The sequence below is a fragment of the Cupressus sempervirens genome, chromosome 9, assembly GCF_028749045.1.
Source record: "Cupressus sempervirens isolate cs-2001-9-10 chromosome 9, ASM2874904v1, whole genome shotgun sequence".
Taxonomy (NCBI): Eukaryota; Viridiplantae; Streptophyta; class Pinopsida; order Cupressales; family Cupressaceae; genus Cupressus; species Cupressus sempervirens.
The window spans coordinates 51904344-51918311 of NC_143126.1; the positions used below are offsets into that span (position 1 = coordinate 51904344).

General features: G+C 33.7%; 1 pseudogene across 1 annotated transcript; it reads left to right on the forward strand.

Annotated features, from left to right (window-relative positions):
- Positions 1-9202: 9202 nt before the first annotated feature.
- On the forward strand, positions 9203-11138 carry LOC149537573 (phospholipase A1-Igamma2, chloroplastic pseudogene; annotated as a pseudogene). The gene has a single exon (XR_016356352.1). The product of XR_016356352.1 is annotated as a phospholipase A1-Igamma2, chloroplastic pseudogene (transcript).
- The last annotated feature ends 2830 nt before the right edge of the window (positions 11139-13968 follow it).

Sequence of the window (13968 nt, forward strand, 5' to 3'; positions counted from 1 at the left end):
GATGGAAATGAAGATCAACTTATTAGATACCAAATATATAGAGAGGAGGAAGATAATGACAAATTCATACTAGCTACCCCTATTTCTCCAAAAAGATACAGGAAATGCTATCCATTTCTAAGAAAAATGGGTTATCATGGTCAAGGACCTTTGAATGGCAAAAAGAAAGCTCTTATAGAACCCGTAAGTCACACCAACGGATGAAAAAGAGAATATCCTATAGGTTTAGAGTATTGGATTGATGATGATTTTCCATGATTTGACAAAGAAGTCCCTAAAATTAATGAGTCTAAAGATGGCATTCAGCCTTCTACTATTGCTTTCAAATATGAAGAGGATATCACTTGTTCTACCTCCCTTCTTTATAGAGAAGATGTGTTGTTTCACAATAACACTGGTGAAGCATCTACATCTAGGCAATCTGAATTTGATGAGTCATATATTGAAAATCCCAATTGAGAAAGAATTAAGAGAAACATTACTCAACTTATGGCCCAAGATCAAAGTACTGATTCCCAAGAATATGAATGGGAATCCCTTTCTGATGCCTCCTATGAATTGGGCATAGATGTGGTGCATGCCTATGTTATCCAATCTAATATAGTCGATGTATCTTGTGTAGATTCAGATGAGTTCATTTCACAACTTGCATTAGTGGATCATGCTGATTCCTTTAGGACATATCTTGCTTTGGACTACTTTGGAGCTTTCTCTATAGGATTGAACTCTCTCGTCATTGTAGATGATTCCTCCCACATCAATAATCTCAAAGCTTTTGCCCCACCTTTTCTCATACACCTTGATCTCATAGACTAGTCTATTCAAAATCACAAACCTAAGATACTAGTGGAGAAGCACCTAGAGAATGGGTCAAATCTAGTAAAAAATTTGGCTTGTACTAGTTTTGGCCAAACAACAATTGAATAAGGTGTGGGTGGTAATCCCAAGAGTATTTTTTCGTTAGGTTAGAAGACCTGGTGATCATGGACACTTCATAGTTTAATAAGTTGGATATACTAAGCTTGTTATTGCAAAAGTTGCTAACTAGGATTAAGAAGAGTTCCCTTCCTAAGTACCCACATCATCAAAATTTATAAGCTTTGCTTTATTTTCTTCCTCTTTCTCAGTATTGTGCTTCAGAGCTGAGTCCTCTATTTTTTCCTTTTTCTATGTTGGTAGAGGGATTAATCGTTTCTCCCTCCTCACTATTTTCCCTTTTCTCCCCCTTTGTGATCTTCCTAAAAATCTAATATTTTAACATATATTTTGGGACATAGTCTTAGATACATTATGATTTTTACAGTAGTCATATATCAAAAGCATTGAATCTTCATGGAGAGTTGATTTAATTGTCTTCTCGAATCGTAATTAGAATTTGAGTTAGATATATTTACAAATGGAATGGAATGGAAAGATGGACACTGAGACAAAAATTATTTAAGAAAATTAAATGAAAGTTATGAACCTTAGTGAAACTATCATCCACAGTTAAGAATTACATAGTAAATTTCAATAATTTTTCTTAGAATAGTTTTAGTAGACTAAAATCCTAGTAGTTTCCTCTACCCTTTAATAAATTTTTCCTTTCCCTATTAGTCTTAGGGAAATTGTCAACCATATTCTTATTTGAGAAGTGTTCTTAACCATATTAGAGCCCTTATAAAACTTCGTACATGAATTAGGAAGACAAATGTCTCTAGTAATTAAGTCCACAATAATTTCCACCATTATGTGATGATAAATCATAGAATGAGTCCAAACCATAGCAGTAAAATCCTTATTGCATAAATGGAGTTCTCTAATATACATAGCCATCTCTCCTTTTATTTTATTTTCTGACACCTTCTCTCTTTGTTTACATTTTTTTGACTCCTAATGAGTCAAAAAGTTCCTTCCATTTTCTCCATCTTAGAGATGCTACCTTTTGTATTCTTAGAATATATATTTTTACCTCAAGGTTTTTGAGAGTAATAAACTACCCTTAAAGCCTACATAGAAAAGCTCATAATAATAGGAAATTAAGTAAGCCAAACTCCACTTGGAAAACACTTCCAAACAATCAAAACAACCAATTTTCTTGTCCATCATAATTATACACAACTCCCTCCTTATGGTTAATCCTATCATTCTTTATTAGATTAATCTCCCCCTCTGTCATTTGATTTATACCATACCAATTAATAATACCATTTCTAAAAGTACAAATGTTTGCAACTTTATTAATGATTTTTTTAAAATTTCCCTATACTCTTGAAAAATATAGGTATTTTTGAAACTAAGAATGATATTTTCTTTTTTATCCGTAATGTTATTTATCAACATTGGGGCCTCTTTTCTCTTTTAATATAATTTATGACATTTGTTGACTCACCCTCCAGCTAGACATAGTCACACACAAGATCCTTAGCCAAAGCAACAGCATGTAAAGCCACCATTGCCTCAATATTGTGATTTTCTAGAATTCCAAGAAAAAATCCAATAAAACCTATATAGAAACCATGAATAATTACTCCATAAGCCCCCACTCTTCCCCAGTTCCCTATATAAGGTCTAATGAAATTAACTTTATGCTAGCTCTTAGGTTGAGAAGACAAAATGAGATTAACACTTTCTTTCCATTTAGAGTCTTATGATCTAGAAAAGTCACAAATAGGGAGATTTAGTATATGAAAAACTTCAAACTCATCATGAATATATCGATAAAATTATAAAATTTTAATAACATGTCTAACAATGCTTTCACCCCTGACTTTTGTATCCAACGTCTACCCAGCCAACCAAATAGACATTAATTTATTATTTAATATTAAACTAAAATTATAAATCAAATATTTTATAATTTTATCATTATTAATAAATTTCAATATACAACAATCCCATCAGCTAGATAGGCATTTGAACTTTTGTAGAGCTAAATTCTTTCTAGACATAGAAAATAAAGTGAGGTACAATCAGATTCCAAAAAGTATTTACCCCTTTGATAGGTATCTTCCATTTCTAAAAGAAATCCTCTATAGTATCTAGGAAGACCCAATAAATATTCCAGCATTGAAGAATAGAAGCCCAAAATTTCAAGGAAAATTGGTAGTGCATGATTTTTTAGATGACCACATCTTCTATTGTATGTCACTAAGAATTTCATCATCAACAATAAAAAAAAGAACCTGTTATAGATCCCAAATATAAGAATGTTTGAATAAAAGTATGAAATTGAAGAAGATTTGGTAGAGAAGAAAATATTTATAATTCATCTTCTATATGACCTATAGTAAAGCCTTAGGACTGATAAAAATGAGAAATATTTTGTCTTTAGAAAATACATTTCTAAAAATGTTGTTGTGGAGAAAGTTAGTCTATTTTCATTTTGGTTTCACAAAATCAACCACATTTCTTCCCCTAATCTTCAAAAAACATGAACACCTACCACTTGTCCAATAGTCATATATACCACAAATAGCCTAATAAATTATAACATTCTAACATATTCAAATTTTACACTTAGTGGAAAATTTGGAGTCCTGGATTGGAGATCCTTTTCCAAGAATTTATTCATACTTGTTGGCTACAAACTCATCACCTCATATAATTATACAAGATAGATCTTGAATTTATTCCCTATTACTATCTGTGAATCAATGTAAATGGCCAATTCAATCATGGTTTAATAGTGTATCCTTAAAACTATTCCATCATAGAATTTGTATGTGATTAAAGACTTCAATTCTCTGATATCAAATGAGAGTCCTAGAGGATGAACATTTGATTTTTATTTCATCATTGTTTTGAAACTTTATGATGGATAATTTGATAGTTTCATAACTAGAAGATAGATATTTAATAATGTATTAAGATTATGCCAACATCTTAGCTAGGGTTTCAAACCTATTAATTTTGCTTTGATCAATTTCAAGCTAGAAGAGAAGCCACATAGAAATAGATTGGAGCCTATTATCGAAGATGCATAACTCATTCAATTTATTGAAAAGGGCATCCATGTCAATACAATCAACCAACTTATGAAATAGGGAAGGGGAAGAAGTGCTAAGAATTTGAAGTTTTGCTGGGTAGTTGAGATGGGTTTTATGAGAGGGTGGAAATAAGGTGATAAAGGGTGTGTTTAGGACAAAGTTGAGAGTAGAATTTTTAGGTCTCTAGGTAGACTTAGTAGACTAGGAAGAATATTAAAACAATTCATCAAAAACTCAATGTTTTCCTCTTATCAATAGACATTTTTAAATTTGGTCTTATAGGAATGGTTAACCCCCATGTTAGAAATAGAGGGAATATTTTGAGGAGATGAAAAAATATAGAGCAGGAAGAAATAAGGGTAAAACCCATATTCTTAAGTTCCATAGATAGGGTAGTGGATGACTCATCCCAATGAGTCAAATTGTAGTGAAACTCATAGAGCCAAAAAATTCAAGCTCTAGGGAAGGGGGCTCCACCTTTGACTTAAGTTTTCAACAAAATCTAACAAAGTGGAAAATATCAAGAAAGTAAAAAACGTTAACATTCATTCTCAAATAATCTAACACAGGGAAGAGGTAGGAATCAAAATGTTTGTACGTACTATTAACTTGATCACAAATCATTTGAGAATCTCTTCCACAATTTTTTAGTAACCTGGGAGATGCTAAAAACTAAACCCACTTTAAAGATTCAAATTTTTTTCTCTATGGTCTGAGAAGATCCACATGTCCTCTTTGAAAGACAATTTGGTCACATTCCAAGGTATTTTGATCCCCTACATGCTTATATCAAAAATTTCTTCTATGATTTTTGTTATACACCACCAATGGTATCTTTTCTATTATCCATGATTTAGGAAACTTTTGAGACATCTCTGTGGTAAAAAATTGAATACCCTTGACATACTTTTCCATGTAACCATCTAAATTGATCTACCAAACTATGATGTTATTCCTAAATCTAATAGACCTATTGGGCTTAATCTAGTTATAACTCCCCACCCATGTTAGTAGAGAGCTAAATCCCACTATTCATAATCCTATGCCTAAGGCTAGAATCCAAAAAATAGAAAGAATAGCAAAGCAACGTACACACAAATATTTTGTGAAAGGGAGAGGCCACTCATAGATCCCTTGCAATAAAGGTAAGGAAAATATAATAACAATCCAAATCATAAGTTAGATTCAAATTACTTTAAACCCATTAATGACATTGTTTTCTTTAGCTTCATTGTGTAGCATGTCGATGTCATGAGAGATCAACACATAAAATTCCCAAAAATTTTAAAACTAATATAATTTCCTTGTGTTTCCCACCATCTTTGAGTTTATTACCTTCACATAATATGCTTTGAAAAATCACTTCATTCATCATCTTAAGAAGACTTAGTGTTTTGTTGATAACATGGTTATCTTGCCAACACACATGAGCCTTCTCATTTAGAAAGTTACTAACATTAAGAAAATTACCTTTAATTATAATTTTCTAATATCCCTTCTCATGAGCTAATGTCCCAGCATGGAAAAGATAAAATCTCTTCCATGCAAGTTGTTTAGAGTCCTATGCTGACAAAACAAGTGACTAACACTTTATCTATGGAATTTCTTATGGGGCCACTCACTCTCACCTAACCTTTCACTTTTTTTTTTTTCTATTGGCCTTTCCAAAATGATCATGAAGTGATCTCCTAGAACCTTGGAGTGATGAATACTAATTTTTAAGAGATGATTTTTGCTATCAATTTCCCTATTTTTATATTAAGCTAGCACCATGGTAAATAGCTACTATATGAAACATGAAAGTAAAAATGAGCACCACAAAATTTGAATCACTCTATAAGTCCAAATGGTACAAAATTAGTGCTAATTTAGGGTTTGGTTCAAATATCATATCATCATTTGACATTAAATAATAAATTAGTTTATGGCTAAGATTAATTGATTGTAGACAAATATTTAATTATTATTATTTTTATTATTTGTGAAAATGTAAGGTAAATGGGCCTTAAGTATTGGGAGCTTCGGTTCCTATAGGAGACCCTAAAATAGGAAAATAAGTATATTTTGGAGTGACTCAAAACTCTTCATCTTGATAAAAATATTCATGTTAGCTACCAAATTTTTTCTCCATCTTATTAAATTTAGTGATTTCTCCTCTTGTATACGGTAGTATGATGCTACTCATGATTATTTTAATTTATTTTTACATTTCTTAGAAATTCTAAATATGTAGAGGCAACTATCAACTGATATTACAATAAATTTCTATTTTTATTAAGGTTACAAAAGGTTTTACATGGACCCAAAACCAAAAACTATCAAAATATAAGGACTAAAAAAATGAAGTCCAAAGTTACAAATATGTTGGCAAAAGATAAACCATTAAAATTTATAGCATCATTAAACTAGAGACTAGCAAAAAAAAAAAAAAAGCATCACATGGAATAGACCAAAAAAATTAGAAAACTAACAAACAAAATAAAGAAACAAAACTAAGCTAGTTCCTATAGTATCTTCGTCACATGGAGCTCTAGCTGCTCCTTTGTATTCTTCGATCTAGTAATGGCTTTGCTATTCAACTTTTCCCTCATTGTTCTACTAGGGCATTGGGCCAAAAATTCTTTATGATGATCTTTGTCCTCTCTGACTAAGTCCACCTTGACCTCAATGTAATCAATATCCACCTTTCCTTTACCTATAATTAGCTTTTGGACTTGCCCTTGAATTTTGGAGTCACCATCTCCAATAACTTCCTTCAACTACTATATTTTCCATGAGATACCTTCATCCACCCTTTTCTTGGATTAGATCTCTTTCTGCAAATATTTTTCTTATTTTCTAACTGCTTCTTTAATTTATTTTATTTCATTAATCACTCAACTATCAAAATAAATTGATGCCTCTACCTTTTTCTTAACCCTTAAAATATTATTTGGTGATCCCTTGTTATAGCTAGCAACAATGTCTTTCTTTTCATTCACATTTTTGTCTATAGGTTCTTTTTTAGAATCCAACATTAAGTACTTAATAATGTTTCGATAGTGGAGTCTGCACTATCTATATTCTTCTCTTTACCAACAACCATAACAAGAATTTCCTTGTTCTCCTCTTTAGAGGTCTTCATATCTTTAGGATTTCAAGCTGAGGAATTTTTAATTCATTTGATAGGAGGGGAATCATCACTTTATTCCCCTGTTTCCATTTCATCACCTTCTTTACCCCACAAATCTTCAGAGACCCTATCATCTTGAGTGTCCATAGATTCCTCCTCATCACCCATTTACATCCAAGTATCCTAACTCTTCAAAAAAAAATTCTTGGTTGGAGAAGATTTTCCTCTTCTCCCTAACCCACTTTCAAGTTTGATATTAGGGCTTGCAATAGGGCTCTTTTTTTTATAGTATTTAGAGAAAAGAAGGATGAGGCCTTCATGAAGAATAGGTGAAGAGGCTTTTTTCCTATGACTAGTGACACTCATTTACCAATGCCTTTTTCTCCATTTTTTCCTTGCAAAATTGCTTCAGCACCTCTTCTGTCATTTTCATCTATTTGAAGAATCTCTTGCCATCATTCAACAAGCCATAAATTTTAAAGATGAACTTGGTGTTGAGAGGGAAGAAAACCCCATACATTGTGACATTCTATTCCTTTCACCCCTTAAAAATTTCATCATTTGCTTAGGTTTAGAGCCATGGAGATCTTCTAGATACAAAGTCATGCCTCCATTCATTAGTTCTTCCCACACCCATGGTTCGTCCCTCCAATCATCACAACTGCTAGGTTCTTGTGTTTTTGGTTCGTCCCCCACTATGCTACTAGTAGTCTTCTCACCTTCAAAAATCAGATGACTCTGTAAAATTTGTAGCAAAGGAGAAGAATAATCAGAATAACACAGGAAACGTGCCCACAATAACATCTCTTAATGCTTTGAGTTTACCAAATTATATTGACTATTGTACAAACTTAATGTATACTTCATGCTTGTTTAGATTTTCCATGAGGTAACTTGTCTTTTTCTTATCAATCTTTCCCTTTAAAAAATAGTGTTTTATTAGATTACCTTGTCATGATATCCATCCTTTAGCCTATACTCTAGGTTGGCAATGTAATCAACAAATGTATTAGCTTCTCTATATGCAAGAGAAATAATTACTTTCTCAAAGGTATTTAATATCAACCTTATCTCTTTTATGATTGTGGCTATTGTCCACATGGGATGGGTTTTCCCGTTAAGATAATTATATTTTTTGAATCTCATTGGACCCAAAGATAATTGCTATTATTATTATTTGATATGGCTTTTATCAAATTATGAACCACATAAATCAAAATAAATATAGAGCCCTAATTTATCAAAATAAAAAAAGGTAAAAACCTACTAACAAATAAGAGATTTCAAGTCGCAAGAACTTTACCTTTTTCAACAAATAAAAAATGTAAAAATTATTATCAAAATATGAAATAATAAAATTAAAAGAAATAAATCTTCCTGATTGCCTATTACATTAAGACATAATGTCATTTTTATTGAGAGAAACCATTACACACTTTCACAAATTAATATTTGATGAAAAAATTTCTAGGCTCCTCTGCAATAGCTGTGAGCAGTAAAAATTAGTTATCTGTACCTTGAGCTTCACTTTGTTTCTTAATTTGTTTCTGAATTTTTTATAAAGATTTATGTCACAGCTGCAAAATCAGTTTCACAGGTAAAAAGTATAAAAAACGAGTATCGAATAGACATATAATTTAGTGAAAAGGATGTCAAAATCTTATTAGTTAAAGAATAAAATCAAATCCTAATGATGGATCACGTAGTGTGATTCGAAACGTTGATGGTAAAAATCGTCACACAATCTAATCCAAAAACTGATTTACAAAATCAAATCCTGTTGAATTGAATCATTTTGTTGACAAAAAGAAAAAATGAAATAGCAATAGCTGTAATGAATTCAAACCTTGTACGTCAGTACGGACAGCTCACTTCGATAACATCATTCCTATAAGACAATAATAATAAGATAATACGGTCAAAATTTTGATACATGTAATTCATCACGGAACTTCGGTCATACTGAAATGCAAGCGTCTCCTCCGAGATATTTGCGGTTGTTTTTAATTTATTATGTTGAACAAAGAAACGAAGTCATGAAAGTAACTAGTCCTATCCATTTATGAGCGGCCATTAACTCTGCCATGAATACTACCAGAGAAGTTGCAATAATGGAACGCCCAGCTTTGTTTACCTATTCACCGAAGGATTGTTAGTTTGGAATATTACAGCAGGATAAAAGATTATTTTTTAGGGTTAGCGACCATTCAAATTAATTTTCGTATTACTTTTCCAAATGCTTTGGGTGGACAGAGTAAACGAGGCCAAGTCAAGGGAACACCTCACAATGCCATCGAAGTCCTCAAATCATCACATCCCATTCTCTATTTATATCCACTGCACTGCAAATTTTTAAAGGAAGGAAATTTGTGAATCAGGGCCTAAAAAGTATCAACCAGAGAGTAGAAGATATTGTTTATACTCTTCTGCAGAGCTAAGCATCGAGAGTATGGCACTATCTCGATTAGTCGTGGGTAACTGGAAGGAAGCCAATGAAAAAACAACCACCCCCCAATTCAAGGTTTGTGATATGTGGGAAGAAATCCAGGGTGCGAAGAATTGGAATGGCCTGCTGGATCCCATTAACCCAAATCTCAAGGCAGAGATACTCAGATATGGTGATTTTGCACAGCAATGCTATGATTCATTTGACAACACGCCATCTTCAACATACTATGGGAATTCTAAGCGTAGCAAAAGCTCCCTCGCCCAGAGACTGGAATTGCTGAAATGTGGGCGTGGATACGAAGTTACCAAATACATATACGCCAACACGAGTCTTTTGGACTCCATTTTTGGCCAGGAATCAAGTGAGGGCGTTGCCTGGATTGGGTATATTGCGGTTTGCACTGACCCAGTCGAGATAAAGAGACTGGGAAGACGTGACATCGTTGTTGCATGGAGAGGCACCCAAACTGTCTTCGAATGGATGCAAAATCTCAGAGACTTTTTGGTTCCTTTTGTGACATCAAAGGCTACAACTTGCTCCAACATCCAGACCATTTCAAATCCTGATGTCAGAATAGAGAAGGGTTTTCTAAGTTGCTATACTTCCACCGACGAAGACTCTGTTAGATGCACGCTTAGTGCAAGAGGAATAGTAATGGGCGAGATAACCAGATTGGTGAAGAAATACTCAGAGAAAGGAGAAGAATTGAGCATAACATTTACTGGACACAGCTTGGGAGCTGCACTTGCAACTCTGAGTGCATATGATATCAAAGAAACCATGGTGAATGAGTATGGTATGACCTCAATTCCCGTCACAGTGTTTTCCTTCGCTTCTCCTCGCGTAGGGAACCTCTCATTTGCCAAACATATGGAAGAGATTGGCCTCAAAGTGCTGCGTGTGGTAAACTATAGAGATCTTGTTCCAAAAATTCCTGGAGTTTTCTTCAACGAGAATTTGGGATGGCTGACAAGGATTCTGTACTGGCTTCCATGGGCGTATGTTCATGTGGGAGTCCAGATTAGTTTAGACAGCAGCAGCTCGCCTTTTCTGAAGACAACGCATAATCCTGCAAGCTTTCACAACTTGGAGGTTTATTTGCACGCACTTGATGGTTTTCAAGGAAATCACAAGCTGCCCTTTAAGTCCTCCGGAAGAGATCCAGCTCTGGTTAACAAGCACTCTGATTTATTGATTGAAAGCCTCCAAATCCCTCATAACTGGTGGTTAGAGAGAAATAAAGAAGTGGTGAGACGCATAGATGGTAAGGTTGTCTACTCTCCTACAACTCCAACACCTGTTCCTCTTCCGCAGATTCCCATCTAATCTATTCTTTTCAATTTTCAATTTCATTGTTGTTTTTGTTTTCCGACACTGAGAATCCCACCATGCTTTCATTGTTAATAACTCATACTTTTATGAGGGTAATGTTAGTTATGATGATGGTTGTTTGTCTCATGCTATAGAGCACTATTCATAGCAGTGTCGAGGTTTCTTTATATTTGTAAGTTACATCAGCATAAATCAGGCACTGCTTTTCTGAAATTGGGGATTATGTATTTTAAAGCTTGAAAAGCAGATTTAATGTATAGTTTCAAATTTGGCTAAATGACTGTATGGTACTGGGTCCTCATATAAATCGGGCAGTGATTCCTCAATCGGCCTTCAATATTTTCTTTTGGAGTTTAGAGTTAATGAAATCTGTTCACTGATTTGCACCTTCCATTTGTTAGAAATTGATTTATTATCTCTACCTCCTACTGTCAGCACAGACCAGAAGACTCTCTAGAACTCAATGAAAACATGTGCAGCCGCTGAAACACCTTGCCAACTATACTCATTAATATTGTATTACTCTTTGAACTACAGTATTATGCTGGGCCTGTGATCAGCAGAGCTCCTTTTTGGGTTTCTTCATAGCTTCTCCTCTCTTCTCTTCTTCATAGTTTTATCTTGGTATCGGAGAAAAGCAATTGTTTTTATTTTTACTCCATTTATAGAAGTCGATTAACACTAATTATTTATAGTGGATAGAATAGTTACTAGCTTTAAACTATTTGTTTTTTATATTTTGTGTGTGACGCCCAAAAATGAGGACTGCGCTTAAGCTTTGGGAAATCCATGTGTCCGGATAATTTTATTTATTTTTCCTGTAAATAATTCGTGTATGTTTGCTGAGGTAAAGCAAATGTCATTCTGCTCAGAAAAACTGGACCTAATAACACAACGCTCAAAATTGCTTCTCTGGACAGCGGTATTTGTCAAGGATTTGCACCTGCTACACTTAAGTAAAGTATTTTATATATCTACTCATTTTTTCCTTTTCCACTGTATAATCTATGTGGCTTTAGATACAATAAATCTGTTTGACAAATTAAAATTAAAAAATATATTAAAAAAGTGAAAGGAAAAAATATCAAGCGTTTCTTTTGGTAAGATAGGGGAAAATATTCCTATTTCTTTAGTGTAATTTAATGCACTAAGAACTTTTTGACTGTTTGTTGGATTTTGCCAATTTTTTGGGAGTAGGTGAGTGGAGACCTTAAAGCTAAGGTTTTGGCTTTTGGGTTTTCATTGATCTCTCTCTAGGCATCATGGAGCACAAAATGGTCAAAAAGTGTTATATCAAAATGGTTGTCTCATAATTACTATGTTCATGCATCAATAGTCATTGAATCCAAAAATGTCAACACTTGTGGTTAAATGTCCCATTAGTCTTCATGAAATATCCTAATATTGATGCACAAAATAGTCAATCTTCAAGCAAAAAAGATAAAAATTGAATGATTATTAGTACATGTATAACTGACTATTAATATATTATTTAATTTTTTATGACTCTTATAAGAACTTTAACCGAAAAATATTTATAAAAAACTATCAGTATTATTATACCCCCAATTATACATTTATTTTAATTTTCTATCTAGATATTTCCAATCGATATAGCTTTATATTAAGAGGAAAATAAATGTTGAGGCTATAGATAAAGTGAAAGAAAAGTAAAGAAGCTTGGGACGGGGGAATGTGTTGTGCAAATTACCATAATTGTGACACTTGTACTTTACAATATATAGACACAATTTTGAATGGTTAGCAACTCCCGTCCATGGTGTGTGCTTCTATAGAAGAACCCCACTTCAGATCTAGTGTAGGTGTGACTAGATCTACTCCTTGTCCTTTATGTTATATTGCTCCTGGTTTTTTATGAGCCTCCTCTAGCCTCTGAGGCTCATATGTTTCCTTCTGGGACCCCCTGTCTACCTAATGTTTTGCCTTCATATGCATTTGTGCTCCCAATGTGACACATGAGCATACTAACCTGAAGAAGGTTGAAATCCCTAAATCAAGCAAGGAAAATGCCTTTGTTGGTCACAAAGATGTCATGAAACTTGAGGAGGTGCCTGAGATCACCCATGAGAAAGATGGCCAAAGATCTACTTTCTAGATTCTATGATTGAGAATATATTCTTGGCTTTTCTCAAGCTTTGGTAGGCCACTTTCTATCCTTTTGACTATCCATCGGTATAGTTACACAATGGCACACTTTGAAGTGGAGCTCAATCAATCGATTAGTGTTTCTATGATGCCGAGTGATATTTTATTTTTAGTTTTATGTCTGAAGAGGATAGGAGTGCCATTCTGGTGGGCTCTTGCAACCTATGTAAGCATGCTTTGGCTTTGGCTAAATAGAAGCCTGGGTTTGATCTAGCTATGAACTTAAACTATATGTATCCACTATGGGTGAAACTTCATGGTCTCCCCTAGGAATTCTTGGTTGAAAAGATCTTCAGATGGTTTGGAGACTCTTTTGGCCATTTCATCAAAATATTAAGCATTAATTTAGTCAAATATAGGCTAGTTTTTATGAGATTATGTGTTAATGTTGCTATCGAGCAACACCCTTCCTATTGTGGTGGACCTAAAATCCAAATGATGAACATGTAATAAATTTATTTCCTAAGAGAATGCACTTCTCTATTGTCAGTGATGCTCATACTATAGACATTTCATCTCAGGCTACATAAAGTCCTAGTGAGAGAAAGAGAAGAATCAAGGAAAAAATAAAGGGAATATGTCAATGGTGGGGACCATTGAACCTTGTAGCTCTTTTGGGAAGAGTTCAAAAACCTCCCTCACAAGGTGAAGCAATATCCCACTAAGGAAAGTATATTACTAGTGGACTACCCCTTTACTAAAGGGATTGTGAAGCTTGTTTCTTCACCCAAGAAATTAGTAAACGAATATATTAAGGGGATCTAGAATAAGGTGAAATTTCTAGGATTGGTGAGTTGGGATAAGGGATGAACTCTATGTTGTCAACTAAATCATTGATGTTGGCACATGTATTTATTGATTAAATGAGGAAGGATTTAGTTGTGGTGGTTCTTCCTATTGGGGAGGAAAAGGAGGATGGTAATGGTTGTATGGGCTCATTG